At 42.6% G+C, this 27,875-nt stretch overlaps 1 protein-coding gene across 3 annotated transcripts in view; it reads right to left on the bottom strand.

The window, feature by feature from the left end:
* KIZ (kizuna centrosomal protein) overlaps nucleotides 1–21,876 on the bottom strand; it is a 203,066-nt gene extending 181,190 nt beyond the window's left edge. For all 3 annotated transcript variants that reach the window (XM_056121686.1, XM_056121688.1, XM_056121691.1), the window contains exon 1: nucleotides 21,873–21,876. The gene's annotated coding sequence lies outside the window, so the exon portion shown is untranslated. The remainder of the gene's footprint in view (nucleotides 1–21,872) is intronic.
* Between the last annotated feature and the right edge of the window lie 5,999 nt (nucleotides 21,877–27,875).

Here is a 27,875-nt window from a genome sequence, read left to right as displayed (position 1 = left end):
GCTTCAGCGCGGGGAGAGAAAGGGAGGCGAGGGGCAAGCTCGAGTTCCTGGCACACCCGCCAAACACGTTTTGTTTTCTGTTTTTATTTTATTTGGCGGGTGAGGTGGGGGGGGGGGGGGGTTAGAGGGGTGGGAGGAGGAAAGAAAGAAGAAAAAAAAAGTTAAACTGCTTGAAATCGACCCAGATCTGCTTTGTGTTAATTGACACCTACTCAGCTGTAGGTGGTTCAGCTTTGTGCTTGGCTCGTTTGTGCCAAGACGCAGGAGAACTGGAGAAGGCCTGGGCCTGGGCATTTGTTATGAACGCATTTCACGGTGGCCGAGTTCCCCTCGGGACGCCCAAGACCCCAGGTCAACTGAAGGCCGCACTGGTGACATTCACCTGGGCACCGGGATTTGGCTGGAGCTGGAACTACCCGTCTAGTGGGTCGCGAGACCGACGGTGCAGGCAGACCCCCGGTCTGTGCGGGTTATCGGGAGCCCTGCCCGGCTTGGGCGCAGGGAGGAGCCCGAGAGCAGGGGGCTGCGCGTGCGAGGGGGCGCCGCGGGCGGGGAGGAGGAGACCTCCTTTCTCCCTTCGGGGTGCGCGTGGGCCTGGGAGCGCGCTCCCCCTCCGCTGGGCCATCTCCGGCCCGCCCAGGGACTGTTAGATTTCTCGGCTCTGAGCTCTGGGACTGAGTCCTCCAAAGCAGCTTCCCACGCCTCTAATTTCGTATTGCGAGGCCCTTCAGGACAGCTGACCGGAGCGCAGGGAGAGCCCAGGTGCCTGGCACGGCACGCGGGCCCCCGCTCCTCGTTGCCAAACGACCTGCGCGTCGCGCCCAGCCTCCAACTCCTGCCACCCCGAAGCTTCCTCCCAGCTCCTCCCCGAGGGGGTGCAGCCAAAGAACCGTTTTTCTTGTCAAACGCTATCCACAAATACAGCCTTTCGAGGAGGCAGGCGCCTTTGGCCCCGGTCCAGTCCTCTCTGCCCGCGCGAGTGGAAGCGCACGGGTCCGGGTGGAACGGCAGCGCCTCCCGCAGCGCGATTCCGACCCCGGACCGAGGGTCCGAGCTGGCGCCAGAGAAGGCTGGTGGCCGACCCCCCGCGCGCACCGCTGCGGGTCGAGCTCCAGGGACTCGCGTGGGCTGGCGCCGGCCCGCAGGCGCCTGGGGTGCTCTCCCCGCCCGGGGCTCTCCCCGCGCCCTCCCTGCCCGGGTGCTCTCCCCTCCCGTGCGCCCACCCCGCCGGGGTGCGGGCCTCGCTCCCGCCCTCGCCCGTGCCGCTCGGCGTCGCGCGTTCCCCGGCGCGTTTGTTCCCGGCCGCGTTGCCGGCGGAGGGGCTGTAACCGCGCTCTCCTCGGACGGACGCTAATCAAGTAATTTCCCCATCCCAGCCCCATCAAATTGCTCTTTAGCTGTTGAACCGCGGAGTTTTGCTCGCCTTTTCACATGCTAATCACGCCCATTCAGCGCTCTCCGTGGGGCTGTTTGTCGCGGGATAAATCTCCTTGTTTGCCGGCTGCATGATTAATTGATATTGTTGTCTGGCTATTGTGGGGCCGCGAGGAGCTGAAAGGCGGCGCGTCGGGACTGCGCTGCAGCCCGCGGGCGACAACGTCGGGCTGCCGAGGTCCCGGCGAGGTCGAGCCGGGGTTCAAGACGCTGCGCGCCCAGTTTGATCTCCCTTATTACAAAGACGATGAAAGACTCGGAGACCCGGGGTTTGCAACCCACCTCCGGACGCAGAAAACGCACCGAATTTAAGCAACCGCCGCAGACAAAGCCTGGGTGTCCGCTCGATTCAGAGAAAAGGACTTTGTCACTTCTCAGTGCAGAAGACCAATAAATCGAATTTCGGCCCAGCCGGAATTTCGGTAGGAACGTGCGCGTGCAACGCTGAAACATCGTAGTTTGGTTTTTCAAACCCGGAGCGTGGGAAGAGGTGGGGTAATTTTTTTTTTCTTTCTCTCACTGTGAAGACAGTTTAAACACTTGAAAGATTAGTTAAAGGACGGAACCAGCTCATACACGAACCTTTTAGGCAGTGGTCAAGTAAAATTGCGCTGAGGACATCCAAAGGCCGACCCCCATCTGCGGAAGCTCCTGGCACTTATACCGAACCGCCAGCCACAATGAAGCTGGGAACCATTGCTGAACTCAAAGGATCTTTAGGGCCTGCATCTGCCTGCAGGCAATGCTTTATTTGTCTTCAGGGATAACTGCTCTTTGCTGTATTATCTTCGCGACCCGCAGGTGTGCAGCCAAACCGGCAAATTCCTCCATCCTCGACATCCTGTACCGCCGACCCCCATTGAGTCTTGGGGTTTTATCCTCCACGGACATCACTGAAAACATGGAGATTCAATTAAATAATTTCAGTTACGCTGTGCTCCTACCGGCTGCTTATTGCAAATATTTCCTTTTTTGAGGTTTTTTTTTTTTTTTTTTTTTTTAAGCAAAGAGAAGAAAAGAAACTGTCGCCTTCCTTTTCACTACGCGGGGGTAATTGATAGGCTCCATCAGAGGTCAGAATTTGCATAAGAATTAAGAGCAGTAAATTAATTTAATATTCCATGCACATCTCCAATTATTCCTGGAGACCTTTGTCTCCGCGACTGCCAGAGAGGGGATTCAGCTGCTCTTCAGCCAAACAACATCTGTGCGGTTAATAATTTGATAAACAGCTCAAACAAATAGTTTCTGAATTATCTGGCAGCCCAATGACTATTCAGTTTGGAAGCATTTTGGCAGGGTCTCTCGGCGTCCTCCAAGGGCCCCCAGCTCAGGCCTAGACAAATGTCTTCTTATCTTTTAAACATCATCAGAGGGCAATGTGTAAAAATTAGTCATTATCATGAAATAATAACCATGCCCCTTAAATAAAATAAGAACACCTGGGTTGTGTGGGCGTTGGTGGATCCTCTGTCGGGGGCTGAGGAGGAAGACTGAGGCAGGAATTCAAAGAGGAAGAAAAACATGAGTTAGGGAAAGCTGGAGGGTGTTGCTTTTCCTTAATGTTATGGATTCAAATCAAATGACTACGTTTCTGTGTGAAAGGGCCCTGTCAGCTGGGTGGATGAGGAGACTATTTTCACTGTGCTGTTTCTTGCACCTTTCAATGTTCTTCCTACCCAAAGCTATTTTTTAATTCCAAAACCTGATACACAAAACACAAATTGAGTTACTACAGAGCAGGGGTTAATTATTTTGCCTGCATCGAACCCTTAACTAACTTCTCCCCATTTCTTCACCTGCTCTCTCCCTCCTTTCTACATTTCCCAGTCAGTGCTCCCAGATCTTGAGATCAATGCCCCCCAAAGCCTAGGTGTGGTAACCAAAACATTAGGGTGGCCCAAATTTGGAGGGGAGCTTTAGTAGAATGATATCATTCTGCTGTCAGGATAGATTTGAATTTATCTACCCTTATCTCTAGGCTAAAGACTTGAAGGCTGTGGTGTCTTCCCTTTATCTTTCTGTTACTCCTAGCAGTGCTGTGTTCCTGAGAGTCTAGAAAGGAACTATTTGATCTTGAATGAGACTCAGACTGCTCTGATGTTTGCAACCTGTGTTTTTCAGGTCTACTTACTACAAATCTCTGTTTACCTTGGAATTGTTCTGTACTGAATTCACTCTAATGGGCTATTCCACTAGGATCCTTATCTCTGTCCATACATTCCTATATATTTGGTGTATATACCTCATCCATTCAATATTCTGCTTTCTTTCCCTATACCGCTTATAATCTTAAGTACTTGAAGCCACTGAAAACTACCGCAGAAGTTCTGAGTAGTGTCAAAATAGTTTTATGATAGAGTTCTGCCCTTGTACTTGAACGAACCATGGTAACACTGAGTTTTAGGTATAGACGAATCCTTCAGACTATAGGTTAAAATACAGCTTTATAATGCTTGCCTGGGCTCAATGAATTATTTTCTAGGAATCAGTCATTGTGTCCCAAGAATTTGACAATAGCATTTGTACCACACACATTCATTTTTATTGTAAACATTTTTTTTCTTGCATTTCACTAGAGTTTTTTTCCTGTCAAATTATAGATACTGGTGGCTTTGCAGGCTCTCTTATTTATGGCTGAAGTCTCTGCAGGTTAAAAAAATTTTTTTAATTAATTTCTAACTTTAATTTAGATTTTTATAGTCAGTGGAGTCATTTGAAAACATTTTAAAAAATGGATCCACTCCAATTCTTCTGGGATCTAGTATAATTTTAAACACCAACATATTCAGTTTCTTAATCTGCTATTTTGATGTTACTCATTTTTATGCATACAGCCTACTCCCATTGGGCGGGTAATTCCTTTATGCTTCATGTTTATCTTGTTTATCTTCTTTACATTTGTTTGACTATTTTTCTAATGCAGAATATGGGCAGAAGATGGGAAGGCAGGGGACTCTGATTCTGTTTTTTAAGTATGTAAGCAAAGCCACAAATATTGAAATTTTAATATTTTTTTAATTTTTAGCAAATGAGCCTTCTCCATAAAACCGGTTTGGATACCATTAAAGTTGATGAGTTTGAAAAAAATTATTCTGATAAACGCTTGGCTTCTTGGTGATAAGAAACATATTTTTAATACAATCTTTTAAGTGAGACTGAGGTTTACATTTGGAGGGAGGTTTACTGAACATAAATGGAAAATTGTTGGAGAAAATAGGATCCAAAGTACCATCTTACTTTTCAGAGTTCAAATCAAGGGTAACTGTTATTTACTATTTTACTAAAAATATTGGAAATATGGCAATGAGTGCCATTAGGTATTTAAATATCACAAAACATGGTTACATATAACCTAAATGTAAAAGATATAGGCTATCTTGGCAATAAACAATGGCAACTGAACAGAAAAAAAACTATTTTCAAATATAGTTGTATTTTTTTCAGAGTATAAAAGGATTTTTAAAAATAGATATAAAGAATAGCTCAGAGCCATTAAGCAAATTTTTGCAATAAGATTTTCTTTCTATTCATTTATTTCCTACGTCCTTTTAAAACAAGACAAAATTTTCTATATTGCCATGGTATGGTACACCTAAATATTGTAAAAGATTGAATCTGAAAAATATAGCTTGGCATATAAAAGTTATAAAGAGGATTCTGTTAGATCAAGCTGTCGGCTCTCATTTTTCTCTATTTTAACACTTAAATGAATTTTTCTGGGTGAGCATCTCCATCCCTGATACTGAATTCAAAAAGAAAGAGCTCAGGTATTTGTCAGCCAATGGATAATTATAAGCCACTGAAACGAGTCCCTCAGAGACTACTGTCTAATATCTTAGATCATCATGGATATCAGCTAGCCCCATGGTTCTTTTCTCTCCCTTCCCTGGTCAAGACTTGATTATGGGCCAGAGAGATAGCTCTAAGCACTGAGAGCTTGCTTTGCATTCAGGAGGCCCAATTAGATCCCCTGCACTGTACAGGCTCCTGAGCACCTGTGCCTGTAGCCCCCCCAAACTAAAAATTAACAAACTAACAGCACCCCCGGCCCCAAATAGAGACCCTTGAGGCTTTTGCTGAGGTTGAGCCTCACTTACCTTCAAGGTGCCCTTCACACAATTGTTGATTTATATACTTTGGTTCTGGTGTACTCAGTAAAATTCCTTAAGGAAGTGGATACTTGTTTTTTTTTTTGTTTTTGTTTTTGTTTATATCAAAGGGGCAACCTGGGCAAACAGTGAGTCAGGCTCACGGCTTAAGAGGATGTACCAAAGCTGGAGGTGTAGATCGGTGGTTAGAATGCTTGCCTTGCACACCAGAGACCCTGAGTTTAATTCCTGATATCCAAGCGGGGAGGGAAAGAAAAATAGAGAGAGGATCATGACCAATAGAGACTGCGGAGTCGCTCTGCTATTTTCTTTGGCCAGAAGGTTCAATTCAGCTATTTCATATTGACCAAAGTTGAAAGAGCTTCCAACAAAACAAGAGCTTTGTTCTGCTTTGCTTACTCTGTGATGAGAGGAGATGGTTGCTTCTTGATATTAGACACTTTGAAGAATGATGTTTAAGAACTGTCACAGTCTTATTGATACCAATGTGGGGACTAAAGGGAAAGGATGAAGAAAAAAATGACTAATAATTTTAGTTGTTAACTTGCTGATAACAGACTTGCTGCAAGGACTTGAGCAATTGGGGCTGGAGCGATAGTACAGCAGGTAGGGCGTTTCCCTTGCACGCGGCCGACCTGGGTTTGATCCCCGGTGTCCCATATGATCCCCCAAGCACTGCCAGGAATAATTCTTGAGTGCAGAGCCAGGAGTAACCTCTGAGCATCGCTGGGTGTGACCCAAAAAGAAAAAAAAGAGAACTTGGTGAGCAATTGTCTAAACTCCTGTGCCAGAAACTCCTATCAGCCATTTCTTACTCCCACTTCTTCCCCATTTCTCTTTCTGGGAACGTGGCTAGTGGCCTAAGTTCCATTTCTCAACCTCCCTTGCAGCTGTTAGGGTAATAAACTAAGTACTCGCCAGCGAAATGCAATGCTGGCGTAACTATCATTTCATATTTGTACCTTCCTGTTCCTTCTTGATGTCAGGGAAAAATGCAAATGCAAACTACATATTTAAAAATTAAATTAAAGGCCCTCCCGTTGATCGTCGATTTGCTCGAGCGGGCCCAGTAACATCTCCATTGGAGACTTTGTTGTTACTGTGACTGGCATATCGAATACTCTCGGTAGCTTGCTGGGCTCTCCGAGAGGGGCGGAGGAATCGAACTCGGGTCGGCCATGTTGGCCGCGTGTAAGGTGAACGCCCTACCCGCTGTGCTATCGCTCCAGCAAACTACATATAGGTTGTGACAAAACTCCTTCAATGACCTGGATTTATGTGGTAACTTCTTTGAGCAGAATCTGTCCTCTCTCCTTGGACTATTATGGAAATATATTAATTTCTATTTTGTTTGAAAATTATTTTGTGTTTCTTTTGTTTTTTGGGGGAACACATCAAACAGTGTTTAGGGGCTACTCTTGACTTTAGTTCTTGGGGGCAGGTATACACCGATGATGCTCAGAACCATAATATATATATATATACACATATACATATATATACATATATATATATATATATATATATATATATATCTCCAACCCATCTCCTTGACTTGATAAACTGTGTATTTTGGTTTGAGTTTTTGTAACACTCACTCAAAGTAGTCTACATCCTGGCTTTATTTTTCATAACTGTAAAGTGAGAATACTTCAGTTTAGTTGATTAGAAGGTGATTTCAGTAGAACATTGTGTGACTGAAACCCAATCATGAAAAGCTTTGTAACTGTGTATCTCATCGTGATTCAATTACAGAAAGAGAGAGAGAGAGAGAGAGAGAGAGAGAGAGAGAGAGAGAGAGAGAGAGAGAAACACTAGTTATGAGTGGGATTGAGAGACAAGTCTGCATTAGACAGCCACTGAATTGAAGTCTACTCTAAAAGAAGTTGCCATTATGGGTAACTGGGATTTCATTCTGGGAAACTGCCTAAGAGTGAGTCTACCTAGAGCTGGGATGTTAATACACAAATTACCATAGTCATTAGCTGTGGATTAGTCTCACAGGCATTATTTCCTTAGTACATTGTACAGGCAGAGTGTATTTTTTTTTTAGAGATCAAAAAAAAAAAAATCCTAACCAAAACAAAATCCCTACGTAATGAAATACAGGTGCTGTGCTGGTGGTTAGACATCAAATACTGAAGTATGAAAGCAAGGAGGTAATAACCAACCGGACACTGGCAATATCTTCTACAGAGCACTGGATAAGTAGTCTGGAAGATCCTCAGGTTGAATATCCTCAACTTATTAAAGTTAGCTGGAGGCAGTTTAGCAAGAAAACCTTCTAGTTGTTTATCTGAAGATGTCTGCTCTAGTCAGAGCTGGTTTACTAAATTTAGGGCTCCTCAAAATCATGAACATTCATTCTTATTTCTTTTCCTTCCATCTTTTCATGTGGAAAATAAGCTCTTCACTTGTCAGTCCTCTGCATCCTTATTGTTTCTGCTAGCTTTTGCTATGTAACCAACCACCCCAAAATGTGGTGGCTTAAAACAGCATAGTCTATGATGGAGGAATTTTTCCAGGCAGGCCTTGCTGGTCACTTTCCCGTAAGATTCAGCTGAAGTTATTTTTGTGGAAATAGCAAATTTACTTAGTATTGATTTAGTTTACTATTTATTTATTTATTTAGCATTTATTTAGTATCTGATCACTTAGTAGCATAGTCTGGACCTTCCTAAATCATGGCACCTGGGCTCCATAAATAGTGGTAAATGTTAGTCCTTTTAAGGCTTGTGCATCCAAAAGTCTCAAAATGTTATTCTCATCTAATTCCATGATTAAAATAGGTCATAAGGTCTATCCATATTTAAAGGAAGGGGGAATGGGATCTTCCCCCTTGATAAGTGGAAGCTGCATGTGTATTTTAAAAATGGGGGTAATTGCAAATGGCCTTACTCACACACTGTTTCTCAAGCCTGGATACTCCTTTCCACTTACTCGTATACCTCAAAAAATACTCCTGCTTTATAAAGTCTCCTCTCTTCATATTGATTAGTTCCTAAGCCACCCATTATTTTGCATACTTGTTGCTTTTTCCTTATTTATTGTTTTGTGACACATTGTTGATTCTCTGAGGGTAAAATTGTCCCTTAAATGAGGTGGGAGTTCTAAGAACACTTTGCATTCTTTAGAGCATACAAGAAGTCCTAAGTGTCTGTGCAAACACAAAGAAAGGAACAGGGCTGGGTAAAGGGACAAACTCACATACCTATGTTCTTGGGCTAAGATTTAGGTAAGAAGAGGTTATTTCAATTATATTTATCTGGAGTTCTCAACAATCTTTTCTCGAAATTGAGTAATTCTGAAATAATCGCAGTCTTAAGTGAAGCTTGATGGCCCCAAACATCTACATGTCTCTGACTAAAATAGATCACCTGTAAGTTACCTTCATTTTTTTTTTCAGACACCTGCCCTCATTGTGATGCACTGTTCCTTTGTGTTTTATTTTGGTTTTGTTTGGGGCTTCTTTTTTTATTTTGGGGCCACATGCAGCTGGGGCTTACTATTAGCTCTCCACTTAGAGACCACTCTTGGTGGAGCTTGGGGAAACATAGGGTTACAGGGACCAAACCCACTTGGCAGCATGTAAGGCAAAACACCCTACCCAGTGGACTATGGTTCTAGCCCCATTGCTCTTTTCAAAATACTTGTACTACTTGGGCTGGAGTGATAGGAGTTAAGACATTTGTCTTGCTTGTGGCTGACCTAGGTTGGATCCCAGTACCACAAAAGTCCCCCGGATTCCCACCAGGGGTTACTCCTTATTGTAGAGCCAGGACTAGACCCTGAACGCCACCAGGTGTGGCCCCAAATGCACCCCTCCAACCCCAAAATAAAAATGTTAACAGTACCTGATGAAGTACTTCCTTCTGCAAGGTATTGAACCCAGAGACCTACACACTGAAGACATGCTTTACCACTGAGCCACTTGCCTGGCCCTACCTACTGGGTAGCAGAAAGAAAGTAGCTTAATTCTGAATCTCCAATGTGTTGGTGAAGATTAACTAATAAGAGGAGGTTTTTCTTTTCTATCATCCTCAATTTTCCAGAGACATTCTGAATGATGCATTGTCTTGGGCGTTAGAAAGTGGCTAGCATTATCATGGAATCAGACAATAGAGAGTGAGATTACAGAGAAAAGTAAAAGCACAAGACATGGAAAAGTTCCAGAATTTCTGTGCTGGGTTGTTTCTGTGGACTTGAAATCAGTTGATGAATGTCCATAAAGTCTCTAGAATCCAATCTCCTATGTTGTGAGTGGTCACTAAAGTTTCCAAAGGCAGTATTAAATCTGTAGAAAAACTGGCCTGTGTTTGCCACAGAAGGGAGTTACTTATTGTTATATTTTAGTAGAACCACCAAAGGGATATCAACAGACAACTGAGATGGGTAAAAGTGCCCAAAAGTTGGCAGGATGTCTTCTATATGTTTCTTTTACTGACTAGTAGAGAAACTTGTTTAAGTCCTTGGGTATGTTCTCCCTGCAACTCCCACCTCACTTTTTACTTTTTTTTTTTTAGGTCACACCCAGCGATGCTCAGGGGTTATTCCTGGAATTACTCCTGGAGATGCTCCGGGGACTATACGGGATGCAGGAGATCGAACCCAGGTTGGCCTTGTGCAAGGCAAATGTCCTACCCGCTGTGCTATCGCTCTGGCCCCCGCCACCCCACTTTTTTTTAAAATTAATGTAGAAGTACTGATATTTATTCAGACACTGATTAGGCTGATTGAACTGGGTATGAACTCCACCTTTTTTTTCATTTTTTATAATTTTATTTATTGAATCACTGTGAGAGCAGCTACAAAGCTTTCAGGTTTAAGTCTTGGTCATGCAATGAAACACCCATAACTTCACCAGTGCCCATTCTCCATCACCAAAAACCCCAGTATACCCCCATCCCACACCCTCCCCCTGCCTGTGGGGCAGATGATTTCCACATTACTCTCTCTCTACGCTGATTACAATCAATATTTTGACACCAGACCCACCATTATTATTTGGGATTTTACCCCAACACTCGAATATGCCAAAAAGGCAACAGTAGATAATTTGTTTTCTATTGCTGGTTATGAATAATATATGATGTTGTGCAGCTGCCCCAGTGACCGTATGATTTTGGAATTCCAAAATTTTAATGATTAAATCTGGAGGAATTTCTGCCCAAACCTGCTGGGTTCTGAGATTTGTTCCTGAGTCTCTGGGATCATGGCCATTTAGCAGTTTGATCAGGAGCTAGAGAGGCTGTTTGTGGGTGGCAACTCAGGGTCTCATTGGAACGGGGAGGAAAGGGCTGACTCCACCCCCATTCCATGAGGCCCCACATGACTCATCACTGCAGGCCCAAATCTGACTGTCCAATGGCCTCTGGCAGATGGTAGCCACCAAGCTGCCAAGGGGGAGCAGGTGGAGGGACAGCATCCTTTCCCCCCTGTGGTGGCCTGGTGACAGTAACCTTCTGTGAGGGCTGGACGCATTTCTGCCAAAAGCCGCTGGGTTTTGAGATTTGTTTCTGAGTCTCTAGGATCATGGCCATTAAGCAGCTTGATCAGGAGCCAGAGAGGCCGTTTATGGGTGGCGACTCGGGGTCTTGTTGGGACTGGGCGGAAAGGGCCGGCTCCACCCCCAACCCATAATGTCCCACTTGTCTCATCACTGAGGGCCAAACCTGACTGTCCAATGGCCTTTGGAGGATGGCAGCCATCTAGTCGCCAAGGGAGAGCAGGTAGAGGGACAGCACCTTTTCACCCCAGGGGTGGCCCAGCAAAAGTAGCCTACTGCGGGGTCTGGATGCATTTCTGTCAAAAGCCACTGGGTTTTGAGATTTGTTTCTGAGTCTCTGGGATCATGGCAGCTTGATCAGGAGCCAGAGAGGCCTTTTGTGATGCCACCCCACTTTTTAATTAAATTATCTGAATTGAGCTTTTATGTCAAAACTTTATGATACCACGCAAGGAAGACTTTTTTCAGTCCAGCTCAATGATGGCAGATGTTTAAAAGATGATAGGTTTGATATGTCTTGTCCTGTCCTGTCCTCCTGTTGTTCATTGATTTGCTCCAGCAGACCCAGTAACGTCTCCATTGTGAGACTTGTTACTGTGTTTGGCATATCAAATACTCCATGGGGAGCTTGCCAGGCTCTGCCGTGAGGGCAAGATACTCTTGGTATCTTGCCAGGCTCTCCGAGAGGGGTGGAGGAATTGAACTTGGGTCGGCCTTGTTGGCTGCATGCAAGGCAAACACCCTACCTGCTGTGCTATGATGTACCACCAAGAATTACTAGCAACATGTTGTGCATTGTTTTTTGGCTGGCATGCAAAAACATGCTATATTGGTTTCTTGGATATTTGTGTTGGTGGTTGATTGAGAGGCAGAACAGAGATTAGACTCCTTCATGTATCACATCTGGGTTTAAGTTCTACCTCTGTTACTAGCAGTATGAACTTGAGCCCATTAAAAAACTCTGATTAGATGTGTGGACAGATTTTCTCATCTGGAAAGTGACCAAAAATACATGTCAGTAGGTGGTTATAATAACAAAGGAATGAATGCTAAATATCTATAACATTACCTGGCACATTGTTAACTTCAATCAATTACTTTAAAAATAAGTTCTTTTTTTGTTACCACCTGACCATTGTAGCTTATCACTGTACTTGCAGTTGTTGTATATGACTTTCCATTTACTTACAAAAAAAAGATATAGATAGATGACTCCTAAGATGGAGAAGGAACCTAGAGGATGTAGGATGACTGGCCATCTGGTCAATTAAAGAAAGCCTTCTGGTACCAGTTTGGGGGGATTCATAAAGAATATGAGGTGTTCAAACCATAATAGAAAGAGATTCTCTTTTATGGTTGAAATAACAGATTTGCTGGTTGTAAACTGGCAGAAGTCTCTGAATGGCTATAACATCCAACCTCAAACTGTCCATTTGTGGTCATTTCACTACTTCACTGTTATATCCTTATAAGATTAAAGAAACCTCTTTCCTTTTAGATGAAACCTGGCTATGGAGAGTGATCCTCTGTGGTATTCTGTGAATTCCAACACATTGAAACTTGCTTTTTTGTTTGTTTTGGGGGCCATACCCAACTGTGCTCAGGTTTACTCCTAGCTCTGTGCTCAGGGATCACTCCTGTCTCTACACTCAGGAATTGCTCCTGGTGGACTTGTGGAACCATATGGGACGCCAGGGATTGAATCTGGCTTGGCAAGTGCCTTACCCTCTGTGCTCTTTCTCGGGCCCCAGAATTTTTAGAGAAAAGCCTTGGTAACTAGTCTTGCTTGTCCCACCTTTATCCCTTGAACAAACTTCTCCACTTGCCATCATGTCTCTGAAAATAAATCAAGAGTTAATCCTTCCATCATCTTCTCTTCCAAAGGCTATTTGTTGGTTGATGACACTACAAAATTTGCAGTGTCCTTAACCAATTGCTGGAGCAAACATCTTTCAATTGATGCTTTAATTGAGTTGAAGTACCTTGAGGAGGAAGGATCTTTAACCTTCTTAGTTAGTCATTTGTCAGCAAACTAGAAACCAGGGATTTTAGAAAAAAATACAAAGAACTCTTTAACTTTATAAACCTTAGCTCCCAAAATTGAGGAGACTAAATGAAATTCCTGGAGGGAAGTAAAGATAAATAACAGACAAATCCGGGTAATTGATAGAAAAGAATGTACTTAAAGGTGCCACCTTCCAGAAGGTAGTTAGGTTCCGGAGTTTTATTTCTCTAATTATAGTATACACCCATTTCCATTTCCAAGGATGTGTTCTCCCAGGAGGAACAAAGACAAATTTCTGGACATTTGCTTTGCTATTTCCTCTCTCGGAAACTCCTTAAAGAACTATTCCTAGTAGCCATTTGAGATGAAAATGAAATGGGCCCCCTTATAGTATTTAGTTGAGATGACCCAAATGTTTAGCAGTCATTAAACCTTCTTTAAGCAACATTCATAAAATATAAACCCAGTTTTCAATACACAATATCATTAAGGTCTTGCGAATAGAGAAATAGAGATCATGTTTGCTTGGCAGAATGTGTTCTGTTTGAAACTGAACTTGGACATTTTTAGGGAGCAAGGAGGTGTCACACAAACTCTTGACCAAATTTTTAATCCAGTTGCTAGCCTACTCTTCATTTTATGGAGTCATAGAAGTGTCTGTAATGAAAGATTAAAATGATTCTGTGCAATATTTGCTTTAGTTATACCCATGTAAAATATGGTCCCTTTCTTGGCAGGCCTATGTGGAAGCTTAGGGAGATCACTAACAAACCACATTATGCTCTCTGCCTGCATGCTGATTGCAAATCATGTGGGTTATCCTTGAAGCCATAAAAGTAGATGGTGTGTGTGTGTGTGTGTGTGTGTGTGTGTGTGTGTGAGAGAGAGAGAGAGAGAGAGAGAGAGAGAGAGAGAGAGAGAGAGAGAGAGAGAATTTGTTTCTCCCAACTGATTATGGATGTCATGCATAGCAAGCAACTGACTAAGAATGCATAGCAAGCAACAGACTAAGAATGTTCTGTTCAGATTTCTGGTAGCGCGCACACAAACACACCACACACACACACACACACACACACACACAGACTAATGGCTACTTTCCCAAAGAGTGGTTAGAAAGAAGTAGCAAATGGGACTGTGTTGATGCTGGGAGAACACCCGGGCAAAGATCAAGATACCCAGCAACATATCGGATAACACATAATTGGCGGGTCACAGCCAAATGAGTGTAGTCATGCATCGCTGGGCAGGCCTTTGCCAGTGATAAAGACACTTGTAAACAATTCAGTCCCAGAACATGGCAATAATATGTTGATCCAGCGTGTAATGAGGTGTCCCTGGAATCAATAAGCAGTCCTGGAGAGCAGGGAGCAAGGGCAGTGACTGTCTTTTTGATGACCTTTCCTCACCACCGAGGACCCCATCTCCCCTGAAGAGGACTTTTCTCATTTTGCAGCCAGCTCCGAGTGTCAGAACTTCCATTCGCAGCCAGCAAATGAACAGCCAGGCCCTGCATGCTAATGAAGTCTGGGCTATTTTGCACCTTTTCATCTGCACATTATGCTCTTGACTCTGGAGAAGGTGGGAATTAGGCCGGACCCTGGTGTCAGACTGTCTGATGGCTCAGCTCCGGAAAACTGGTAATTGAAGCTGATGACTGATGCGAGGGAGGCCTGAATTTGGAAATAAACAGTTTCAAGCACTGCATGTCATTTCTAGAGAGACTGCTGAGAGAATGGAAATGAGCTCCGTTTCTTGAATCTAATGCAGTTTCTCAGCAGGAAAAACACCGTCTTTTAGACAACAATGCCAGTCATTAAGATTTAAATGTTCTGGTGATAATAGAAGAACTGGCTTCCCTGTTCACAAACAGCACTTATGTAAATGCCTTTCAACACCCAGATCTACATTTAATCCACGCCCCCAAAGAGAACTGTGTCAGGAAGTAGGACCAAATGCAATTCTTAGCCTATAAATATCATTCATAAGGAGAACCGGAAAAACTGTAAAAATGTTTGCCAATGTGTCACAGGGCATTGCCTGTCAGCGATGCAATAAATGGCAATGAGCCGCGACTCCTGGCTGAAACAATGAAAACACTTTTGGAAATCTCCAATAAAACACCCAAAGCTACACTTTCACTTGCTCTTTTGGTGCTGCTGTATCTCTGCACTGCTGAATTTCATTCCCAATTATCTATCATCCTAGTTTCTAATGTGAAGGTGCATAGCTATTCTGGAATCTTCCTTGCGGGATCTACATGTGCAGAGTGAATCTCTATAGTTGCTGTTTCAGCAGTAATCCAGATCTGAAAGTAGGTGCTCAGAGTATTTTCAAAGAAAAGTTCTTTCATTGTCTGATTATTTTGTTTTTTCTTAGTCTTACCAAGTTGTCACTAGCATTCCCACTAAACCTGACAAACTATTTTGAATCTCCTTTCCCCACTCTGAGGAGGTTACTTGGGTCCTGTGTTACATATATCAGAAGAGCTCATAACCACCCCCCCCCACACAGTCATTTTAAGAATCTTTAAAAATCATTTTTATTAGACATCCCTTCAGCCCAGTTCTTCCCATGTAGATGATACAGTTTCAGGAAGAAAATTATGAGCCTAGAGAAGAGGAGAAAAGAGCCAGTGGTATTTATCATGGCAGACCAGAATGATTCATGAATAACCATTGGTTTGCGTTTTTCTCACTTCCTTCACTGCCACAGTGAGATTTTGATATTTTGGGCCTTTTCCAATTTAATGGTGACATACAGGATTCTCACAGCAGTCTCTGGTTTGTTGGAGACATCAAGGATATCAGTACAACTTGAGAGAAACTGCAGGAGACTGGGGTGTTATTGTCACTTCAGTTTAAAGGTAGCAAGCCTATCTTACAAAGGATCAACACTGAATTATTTCAACATTTCAAAAATACAGATAAGCAATGCATTTCTAATAGCGTACTTGTGGATACTAGATAGATCAATGAATATTCAGCAATTCTTTGCATAAAATATATGAAACTCAATGAGAAAAAGGTTAAATCCCCACCCCACCCCCCCAAAAAAACCCATGCACATACAATCACACCTGCCTTTTTTTTCGGTGATAATGCCAGATCCCATTCTGACATTCTTTCTATGTCTCATGGGGTCTTCAGTCACATAATGGCTAAAAAGAAGGGAGAAGACTGGGGTCACCCAAAAGCAATAATGATAACTGCAAGTCTGCTATGCATGGTGTGGAGTGCATGTACGCAGGAACTCAAATTTATATAGTGATTTTTCCTGTGTCCAGAGAGAGAAGCACTGATTTCTTGAAAAGCTTTTATGTGTATTTCTTCATTGGACTCTCAGTCCAAGCTCATTGGCACAAAGATCTTTTTTATTAAGAGGTACGAAAAGGGAGGAAAGAGAAACAATGTCATTTTTCTCAGGTCACATAGCAAATACAGTTGGGAGACCAGGATCAGAACTTCCTGTCTTAAACACATACCCTGTTGTTCTTTTCTATAAATAATATTCTGTCCTGCAGATATATAATAATTATGTAGTATTAGGCTATTTCTATTTTCATCTTTTATAAGCACTACCTCTTCTCTGTTATTCTTAGGATGAATTTGTTTTTATTTGGAAGCAGGACATGCAATTGCAATTGTCCTGAGGAAGAATAGCTAAGAGCCAATATTCCCCAGTTTTTACTGGCCACTAATGGTAACTACTAGAGAAATAACATCCCTTTTGTGCGGAGTGTTGTTTTGGTAAGAAGCAGAGTCAAGAACATGGGCTGAGCTTTGGTTCATATCTTGGTTCCATTATTATGCCAGCAATGACACAAAAAAAGCAGAGTAGACATTTTACAAAACTCATGTAAATCCAGAAGTTGGCAGGCAATTGTGAGACAGACTTCCTGATGTCCAGTACTGCAAGTTCTTTGTTTTGTAAGTGGGGTGGAGAGTGGGAGAGGTTGGGCTGTATAGAGGGTGTGTATGGTATGTGTGGTGTGGGGGAGTGTTTGGGCCCCACTCTGGGGTGTGCAGTTTATTTTTGGCTCTGTGCAGAGGAGTGGCCCCTGGTGATGCTCTGGGGATCACGTGCAGAGCTGGAGATCTGATCTGGTGCCACATACGAGATAAGCGCTTTCCTCTGGTACTATCTATCTCTCTGCTTTCCACCAGGTCACTATTTCACCACCTGCATGTTGTTTTATCTTTCTCCTCTATTTTCACACTAATTTTATGGCAAAAGAGCAGGAAGTTGCTCTTTGCTCAATTTTCATGCATAGCATATTTGTAAGAATTTATTTATATAGCTCTTTCTACTATAGAGATGGCTGTGAAATATACATTCTATTTACTTGTTTTTTCTTTTTGGCTATACCCGGCTATGCTCAGGGTTTTGGCTCTGCACTCAAGGATCACGCATGGTGTTGGGGACTGAATCTGTATCAGCCATAAGCAAGGAAGTGGCTGATCTGCTGTACTATCTCTCTGGCCCCAAAATATATATTTAAAATTGAATAAATTGTTTCTTCCTCCATAGTCTGGATTTTCTTACTAAAGGAGAAAAGAATAGATATTATTTAAGTAATTGGAGAAATGCTATATTCATGAATCCCAGCTAGAGATCTTATTTCTTTATGTCAGCTGGAGCGATAGCACAGCGGGTAGGGCGTTTGCCTTGCACGCAGCCAACATGGCCGACCCGAGTTCGATTCCTCTGCCCCTCTCAGAGAGCCCAGCAAGCTACCGAGAGTATCTCGCCCGCACCGCAGAGCCTGGCAAGCTCCCCGTGACATATTCGATATGCCAAACACAGTAACAACAAAGTCTCCAATGGAGACGTTACTGGGCCCGCTCGAGCAAATCGACGAACAACGGGAGGGCCTTTACCTTTACTTTTTACTCATCAGCTAAATGGAGGGGAAGTAGTAGGTCCTTTTAAATCAGGAATGGTCTATAAGAATAAAATAAAGGTTGTATGGAAAGTGCATATTGTATTACCTGACATGTAAATGTTAAGATACATTAAGGTATGAAAAGAGGCTAAGTATTACTAGCTATTGGAAAGACACAAATGTAAACACCAATAAGATGTCATTTTTCTCTTATTTCCAGTTGAGCAAAATTAAATCGGGAGGTCCATGAAATGGTTCAGTGCCTTCAAGAGTGCCTGGCAAGCAAAAAGTCTTGAGTTCAAACCCTGGTGCCACTGAGTACACCAGTGAATTAGGACAGTTTGTGATACCTGACTGGAAAAACTCAGAGGTTTTGAAATTACCCAAGGCAAGCTGTGCACTTAATACCAGCTGCTGAGCGTGTACTAAAATAGATTCTGACTGGCCCACCACCTTTTTTGGCCCTCATGGGGTGGGGGGGGAAAGAAAGAAAAAAACAATAATGTACAGTATTAGCAAGTTTATGGGAAAATGGGCAACTAGTAGTGACACAGCTGGACCAATGTTTGAAGAGAAATAGTTTGTGTGGAGCAATCCTACTTGGAATATACCCTAGAAGATGTGATACAATGACTAAACAAACCTCTTTAGCCATAGTCATTGAGGCATTGTTGGTAACAGAAAAAGAACAACAACAACAACAAAACTAAACAAAATTGGTCACATCCAAAAGAGAAATGTTTAATTGAATTGAAATATTCTCAAGCTAAGGTTTGCTATGATAAAGATTAGATAAAAGAGGAAGATTTGCATTTGTAGTGACATGGAAAGAAGAACTCTCACGACCTTATTACAGGAAAACAAATTGTAGAATATGTAGGATGTGATATTATACATTTAACTTATATCTCTTCTCTCTATCTCTTCTTCCACTTACTCTTTGTGTATATGCAAATACATAGAGTTCAGCATTATTTTGAAGGGTTTTGATTAAATAAATATATACTTATAAATCTGCATTAATTTTATTCATGAAATTGAGAAGGCCGGTTCTACCAACCCACATCCAAGGGAAATTGTTCATGGATAAGTGCTGATTTCAAATTGGTCTGACTCTTGTTCCCAGGATTTTTGAAATATTTATCTTTAGGTTGAATAGATTTATGATGTTCATAGCTAATTGTCTAGAAAAGAATGCTGAAAGAAAGAAAAAAAAATAATCACCTCTGGATCTGGGGCAGAAAAATGGTCAAAGGAACTTTAATTTTAGTCTCATTTGTGATAATTTTTTAGGTTAGCATATAAATGTACATTTTAATTGCAATATCATTGGAAAGCAATTCTATACAACTTTCTCATGTTTCTGCATGTCTTGCAACCAGAGGAACTGAGAATTTTTTGTAGAGTCCAGACTTTAAGCCAATAAACAGAAAGCACCCAACTGAGTCTGAGTAGGCGACTATTAATCTTTCCCTCTCCCCACACCATTGGGGGAGGCAGTATTATACACTTTGGGAAACATTATATATAGACTCTTTTTTCAAGTACTAAACAATGAACAGTTTTGTAAAAAAATGGATTTCAGTCGGTGTTGAATTATTGTATGCCTAAAACTCAACTAACAGTAACTTTGTAAACCATGGTCCTAAAATCAAAAATAAAATAAAATAACAGTTATGGTGAGGCTTATATACTTAAATGTGAATCTATATTCCCAAAGTTTTACATTTTTGTCATCAAACGTATTCAATTTATTTTAAAATTTCAAAAAATATAAAATAAGTAAAGCAACAAGAAGAGAATTTTACTTTGAAACAATTGCAGATTTGTTTGTTGTACAGAATAAAGACAATAACTTCTTCCAGTATAAAGTCTGGACAGTGTTGACTTGCAGCCCCTTTAAAAAAGACTCTTACCTGGGGTGGAGAGATTGCTCAAAGGCTGGAGCACAAGCTTTGCCTGTGGAAGTCTGGGCTTGATTCCTGGCACAGCACAGTCCCTGAGCACCAAAGACCATTTCCTAGACCCAGGCTCTCTGAGTGTGGGTACAAATCTACTGTATGTGCTTCCACATGGACCTACCTCAGTGTCACTATGCTACTTGGTGGGTGATGAGGGATAAGAGGGGTGCACTGTCACAGGGAAGTGATGCAAACATGAAGCTTGTGATTCCTGTGAGTAGTAAGCCCTTTGCCTCTGATCCAGTATTTTCATATCTTTTCTCGTCATTGCGGAAAATATGGTAGACTAAAATCTCAACCCCTTTACTTTTCTGAGAAATGTAATGTAAATACTATAAAGCATACATAAGTACATACTGCGATTCACTGAGCAAAAAGAACTCATTCAGGTAATGAGCTCCAGTTAAGGCATATTACCAGCTTCACAAACCCCTTTCTTTTTCTGTCACATTTTTCTTTTTTCGGGGAGAGGGAGGGCACATTGGGCTTACTCCTGGCTTACTCCTGGTGGTGCTGGGTGGAGAGGGGGTGGGGATTTGATCATACAGTGCCTTAAAGGAGAGAGAGAGAAGGAGAGAGAGAGAGAGAGAGAGAGAGAGAGAGAGAGAGAGAGAGAGAGAGAAGTGGTGAAGGAATGGGTGTTGGAACATTGTACAACTGAAACCCAATCATTAACAACTTTGTAACTGTGTATCTCATGATCTGTGAGTTCACAAAGTGTGTGTGTGTGTGTGTGTGTGTGTGTGTGTGTGTGATGTATGTGTTCAGTGACTGAGACTCTTGTACCCATGCTTCTTGGCAGAGGAATAAAGAGATGGGGGCCCTGGACTGATGGTAAAAATGTCCCATTTATTATTATTTTTGCAATTTTTATACATTTTATTTTCATAAAGTAGTTCACAGTAGTTCATTACAGATAATATTCAAACACCCACCCAACCAGCAAGCATCTTGCAACCACAATAAGAAGGAAGTGTGTAAAGACTGTTGTTTTCATTCTGGGATCCTTTGAGCCTGTATGTAAGAGAATACAAGTAAGTATGTTGAAACCAAACACATGTGTGCTGCTTTAGGTACATCAGTGGTCTAGAGTATAAAAGGTCACGTGGCCACAAATGCAGCCTGCGCTCCAGGAAAAACTGCATGGCTCTCTTCCGGGAGCTTTGCTTTATAGTCTTTGTATCTTGGCCATTGATGAGTTTAGGTGGTGCCAGGGGCAGTTTGTGGGTGTAACTACCAAGCTACTGGAAAACTGAGGATCTGGGTGGAGGAGGCCCAGTCCCAATCCAAGCAGGCTTGGAGATCTCAGCCATGGGTCTGACATACCTGGGTTCCTCTGCCGGTTCCTTCATGCCTGAGGCTCATCTGAGCGTGTGGAGAGTGGCCTTGAGCTTGGCTGGGGCTGAGTTCTGGAGGTTTTCAGTTGCTGGGGTTCTGTTTGGGGCGGGGAGGGAAACTCAACCTGCCCCCTTCAGAGGGGCCCCAGTGAAGACAGCCTGGAGCGGGGGCAGGAGATTCTGCCAAAATTGGCCCATTTAATGTAGAGCTGTTAGAATACTTACAGAACATCTGAAGGAGTTCAAGGTATAGGACTGCACATAGGTGTGATTGATCATTTACAGAGGTAAAACGTTTAGGTAGAGGCAATTCTTTTGGGAAGGAATTAATTCAAGGAGATGCTCTGTCTCCCAGGGGCATCTATATTGCTCTTCTTTTTCCCTTTAGCTGTACATATTAAGTTTGCTTCTAAACAATTAAGTTTACTTCTTATTAATACTTGCAGTTATTTGGATAAACACAGTAAGAGATATAGTTCTCTGGGCTCTGAGAGCAAGCAAGACTTTTACTGTAAATCCCAGACTAAGTCCTCAGGCCACTTCAACTTGTCCTTCCCCATGAGGGTCTTAACTCTTAAATCCTAATAGTTTGCATCAAAACCATGCATTTATGCTTTCTAGATTGTTCCATTTCGATGCCCGGGTAGCTTTACCACTTGCCCCGGGTCCATCCCATTCCCTTGGTGGAAGCTCCCATTTGGGGTGTTAGGAACTACAGCAACTGAAGCCCGAGTAATAATTATGACAGATGCCCAGGAATAGATACATTTCAGAGTTCATCTGCTCCCAAATATTAGGAGCATAGCATTAACAGTCTTTCTATGTTTAAGCAAAGAACATTGCTTTATAGTAAAATATAAATAGGCTATAGGGGAGATAGAAAAGTAAATAATTCACTACCAAGTCCAGAGTTACTTAAGTTTTGGTTTATAAACAACCAAGACTGACTTGGGGAATTCTGACAATGAGAGATAAAGCACAAAGGAAAGGCTAAAGATAAACTCAGGGGACTAGGGGTACTCGCAAGAGCACTGTAAGTCTCTCTGGGTGGGAGGAAAAGAGGCAATTCACATATGAAGCCTGAAACACTTGGGATTGATATTCAACAATGGTGATTCAACAAGCAAAAAACAAACAAACAAAATCCCCACAAATTCAAGTTACATACTGCCTGTAAGACATGTTTCAGTTTCAAGGGCACACACAGATTCAAAGTGAAGAGATGAAAAAAGGTATTCCATTCATTCATTCATTCATTCATCATCCTGTTAATCGTCGATTGCCTCGAGCAGGCCCCAGTAACGTCTCTTTCAACCTAGCCCTGAGATTATATTCAAGGCTTTTTAGGAGAATGAGACCCATCATTGTTACTGGTATTTGGCATATTTGGTGCGCCACGGGGAGTTTGCCAGACTCTGCCCTGTGGGCAGGCTACATTCCATAGCCTGCAAGTTTGTCCAAAGTAGGAATGAGATAATAAGATGTCATAAAAAGATGTCCTGATACGCGGTTCCGGGAGCTGCATTTTGTAGTCTCTGAGTCTTGGCCGCTGATGGGATTACACGGCGCCAGGGGGCCAGGTGGTGGGTGTGACCCCCGCCTACTGGAATTTGGAGGATCTGGGTGGAGGATGCTCGACTCCAATTCGAGTAGGTTTGGAGATCTCGGCCCCGGAACCCGCGTGGCTTTGTCCCTCTGCCAGTACCTTCATGTGTGCGGAGAGTGGTCTCAGCATGGTGGTGGCTGGTCCTGGAGGTCTTCGGCTGCCAGAGCCCTGGTCGGGGTGGGGAGGAAAGCTCAACCCGCTCCCCTCCAAGGGACCCCGGCGAGGAACAGCCAGGCGCAGGGGCAGGAGACTGACTGCACTGGTCTCGTCCGGGAGCTGCATTTTGTAGTCTCTGAGTCTTGGCCGCTGATGGGATTACACGGCGCCAGGGGGCCAGGTGGTGGGTGTGACCCCCGCCTACTGGAATTTGGAAAACAAATTCCCCACAAATTCAAGTTACATACTGCCTGTAAGACATGTTTCAGTTTCAAGGGCACACACAGATTCAAAGTGAAGAGATGAAAAAAGGTATTCCACGCAAATAGAAATGAAAAGGTGGCAGGGATAGCTATATTTAAAAATAAAAAACTGTCCTCCTGTTGTTCATTGATTTGCTTGAGTGGGCCCAGTAATGTCTCCATTTTTGAGACTTGTTGTTACTGTGTTTTGGCATGTTGAATATGTCTTAGTAGCTTGCCAGGCTCTCCAAGAGGGGCAGAGTAATCGAACCTAGCTCGGCTGGGCTGGCTGTGTGCAAGGCAAACGCCCTACCACAGTACTATCGCTTCAGCCCAGCTATATTTATAAAGAAAAAATAACATTTAAATTAAAAACTATTTTTAAGAAAGAGTACTGGAAAGATAATTCAGAGCGGTGGGGCAGATGCCTCATATGCTTAAGGTCCTGACTTCAATTCTTGGTGCCACATGATCTCACCCCACCCCAAGCACTGTCAGGTGTGACCCTGGTGACACCTGAGCTTTTTGGGGTTTCTCCGGAGTCCTTTAGAGCTACTAAACCCAAACAATAAATTTCTAGGTTTACTGAGTATCTAAGTATCCCTGGGAATAGCCCCCGACCCATAAGCCTGCACGGAAGGGCTCAAAAAGAAAAAAAGCTAAAATGAGACCAAAATATCATTCATTTTATAATGACTAAGGTTAGTTCATCAGGAGGATATCACATATGTACATATATATGCATCCAATATTAGAGAGTTTATTTTAAGCACTTAAAATGTTAACAGATTTGAGAAGAGTAGTAGACAAGGATACAATGATAATAAAATAATTTAGTACTTTATTCCCTTTTCAACAATGTATATCTCACATAGCAAAAAATGAATAAGGAAGTATTTGATTTGAACTATACTTTGGACCGGAGAGCCCGGCAAGCTACCGAGAGTATTCGATATGCCAGACACAGTAACAACAAAGTCTCCAATGGAGACGTTACTGGGCCCGCTCGAGCAAATCGACGATCAACGGGAGGGCCTTTACCTTTACCTTTACCTATACTTTGGACCAAATGGGATGAGCAAACATGCAGAATAGTTCATCAAACAATAGCAGAATATGTGTTCTTCTCAAGCTCACAGAGAATATTCTCCTGGATAGGTTCCATGTCAAGTCATAAAACAGGGTTTGACAAATTTCAAAAGATTGAAATTGCACAGCTATCTGATTAGAATAATATGAAACTAGATATCAATAACAGGGATTAAGTTGAAAAAGTCACAATTAGATAGACATTAAGTAATATTCTTTGAATGTTGGTTTGAATAAAAACTAAGGTCAAAGTGGTTTTTTAAAAGTTTTTAATCTTATTTAATTATTTAACCACCTCCGCTTTGCTGATGACATCGTTCTAATAACACCAAACATCAGCCAAGCAGCACAAATGCTGACCGACTTCGACCATGAGTGTGGAAAGGTCGGATTGCAGCTGAATCTCACAAAGACAATGTTCATGAGAAACAGTCTTGTTCCTGACATTCCATTCTCTCTCAACGGAACGACCATCTCCGAATGCAACAGTTATGTATACCTAGGTCAAGAAGTCAACACGACGAATGACCTGGCACCTGAGTTGGGCAGGAGGAAGAGAGTGGCTTGGAATGCCTTCAAGAGCGTTGAAGAAATAACTACGAGGACGAAGAACCTCCAGCTCCAGCTCCAAGCACATCTCTTGATTCCACTGTTCTTCCTGCATTAACATACGCCTCAGAGACCTGGGCCCTACGCAAACAGGATGAGAATGCTATTCGTGTCTCCCAAAGAGGTATTGAAAGAGCTACGCTTGGAGTATCATGCTTCACTCAAATGAGAGAAAGAATCCAGAGTTTCGACCTCTGTCAATGCTCAAGAATCAGGGATGCTGTCTCGTTTGCCCAGGCATCGAAAATCAGATGGGCTGGACACGTAATGAGATTTAGAGACAACTGCTGGGCTAAAGCCATTACCTACTGGATTCCACAGGATGTTAAAAGATCGTGTGGCCACCCACCAACAAGATGGTCAGACTTCTTCATCAAGACCCTGAACCATTGGTTTGAGGCTCTTCATGTTCCTAGAATGAGCAGATGCCATTGGGCTATACTAGCACGCAACAGGGATGAATAGAGACGTTACTGGCGCCTGCTTGAGCAAATCAATGAGTAACGAGATATCAAGTGATGAATCTTATTTAAATTACCTTGGTAATTTATGAGTTCTTGATTTTTCTTTTTACTTTTCTATCTTTCTTTTTATCTCTCTTTCTTTTTGTCTTTCCACTCCCCCCCCCCCCCCCCATACTCTATTATATTACATGAAAATTTGGTTTGTGTTTCCTTTCTACGTTTTTTTTTTTTTGCTGTATTTTTTTTTTTAATTAGTGAAACACCGGCTGGAGCGATAGCACAGCGGTAAGGCGTTTGCCTTGCATGCAGCCAGCCTGGCCGAGCCGGGTTCGATTCATCCGCCCCTCTCGGAGAATCCAGCAAGCTACCGAGACTATCTCGCCCACACGGCAAAGCCTGGCAAGCTACCCATGATGTATTCAATATGCCAAACACAGTAACAACAAGTCTCAAAATGCAGATGTTACTGGGTCCACTCAAGCAAATCGATGAACAATGGGAGGACAGTGAAATGCCATGAGGTACAGTTGTAGACTTACAAACTTTCATGCTTGGGTTTCAGTCATACAATGATCGAGTACCCATTCCTCCACCAGTGCCCATTCTCTACCACCAATGATCCCAGTACCCTCCCACCCTGACACCCCATCCCCCAACCCAACCCTGCCTCAGTGGCAGGGCATTCTCTTTTGATCACTCTTTCCTTTACGGTGTTGTAGCTTGCAATAGAGGTTTTAAATGGCCATCGTGTTCGGTCTGTAGTCTACTTTCAGCACACATCTCGCATCCCAAACGAGTCCTCCAAACATTCTTTACTTGGTGTTCCCTTCTCTATCTGAGCTGCCTTTTTCCCCAGTAGGCGAGGCCAGCTTCCAAACCCTGGAGCAGACCTCCTGGAACTTTATCTCAATTATAGTTTGGTGTTCGACTTCCATTCTGTCACTTTATATTCCCCAGATGAGTGCAATCTTTATGTCTGTTCCTGTCTTTCTGGATCATTTCACTTAGCTTGACACTTTCCATGTAGAATCACTAGTATGTACATTTCATGACTTCATCTTTTCTAACAGCTGCATAGAATTCCATTGTGTAGATGTACCAAAGTTTCTTTAACCAGTCATCTGTTCTCAGGCACTCGGGTTTTTTCCAGATTCTGGCCACTGTGAACAGTGCAGCAATGAATATAGAAGTGCAGATGTCATTTCGACTGTACTTTTTTGCCTCTCTGGGAAATATTCCCAGGAGTGGTATTGCTGGGTCAAAAGGGAGCTCAATTTCTAATTTTTTGATAATCATCCATAATGTTTTTCAAAAGGGCTGAACCAATCGGCATTCCCACCAGCAGTGAAGTAGTGTTACTTTCTCGCCACATCTGTGTCAACACTCATTGCTGTTGTTCTTTTGGATGTGGGCTAGTCTCTGTGGTGTGAGATGATATCTCATTATTGTTTTGATCTGCATCTCCCTGATGATTAGTGATGTAGAGCATTTTCTCATGTGCCTTTTTGCCATTCAGATTTCTTCTTTGAGAAAGTTTCTGTTCATTTCGTCGCCCCATTTTTTGATGGGGTTGGATGTTTTCGTCTTGTGGAGTTCAACCAGTACTTTGCATATCCTTGATATCAACCCCTTGTTGGTGGGTATTGGGTGAATATCCTTGCCCATTTTGTAGACTGTCTTTGTATTTTGGTCACTGTTTCTTTCGAGGTTCAGAAGCTTCTTAGTTTAAGGTAGTCTCATTTGTCTATCTCTGTTTTCACTTGCGTGGCTAGGTCGTGTCATCTTTGAAGATACCATTAGCTTCAGTGTTGTGGAAGTTTGTCCACCTTGTCTTCAATGTACCTTTGGATTCCGGTCTGATGTTGAGGTCTTTAATTCATTTTGATCTTATGTTTGTACATGGTGTTAGGCAGAGATCTGAGACCAGTTTTTTGCATGTAGTTGTGCAATTTTGCCAGCAAAATTTGTTAAAAAGACTTTCCTTACTCCACTTCACATTTTTTGCTCCCTTATCAAAGATTAGATGATCATAAGTTTGGGGGGAGATGTCAGTATGTTAACCCAGTTCCATTGGTCTGCAGCTCTGCCTTTGTTCCAGTACCATGCTGTTTTTATTATTACTGCTTTGTAGTACAGTTTGAAGTTAGGGAGGTTGATTCTTCCCATTTTCTTTTTACCAATAGCTTTAGCTATTCGTGGGGGCTTATTGTTCCATATGAATTTCAGGAGTGTTTGCTCCATTTCTTTGAAGAATGTCATGGTTATCTTTATAGGGATCACATTGAATTTGTTCAGTGCTTTGGGGAATATTGTCATTTTGACAGTGTTAATTCTCCCGATTCATGAGCAGGGGATATCTTTCCATTTCCTCGTGTCCTCTTTTTTTCCTGAAGTAGAGTTTGTTGTTTTCTTTGTTCAAGTCTTTTTTGTCCTTAGTTAAGCTGATTCCTAGGTACTTGATTTTTCTGG

This window comes from Sorex fumeus, unplaced genomic scaffold (genome assembly GCF_029834395.1).
Source record: "Sorex fumeus unplaced genomic scaffold, SorFum_2.1 ptg000044l, whole genome shotgun sequence".
NCBI classification, from domain to species: domain Eukaryota; kingdom Metazoa; phylum Chordata; class Mammalia; order Eulipotyphla; family Soricidae; genus Sorex; species Sorex fumeus.
Note: the sequence above shows the minus strand (reverse complement) of the source record. Positions and strands in the feature narration are given on the sequence as shown.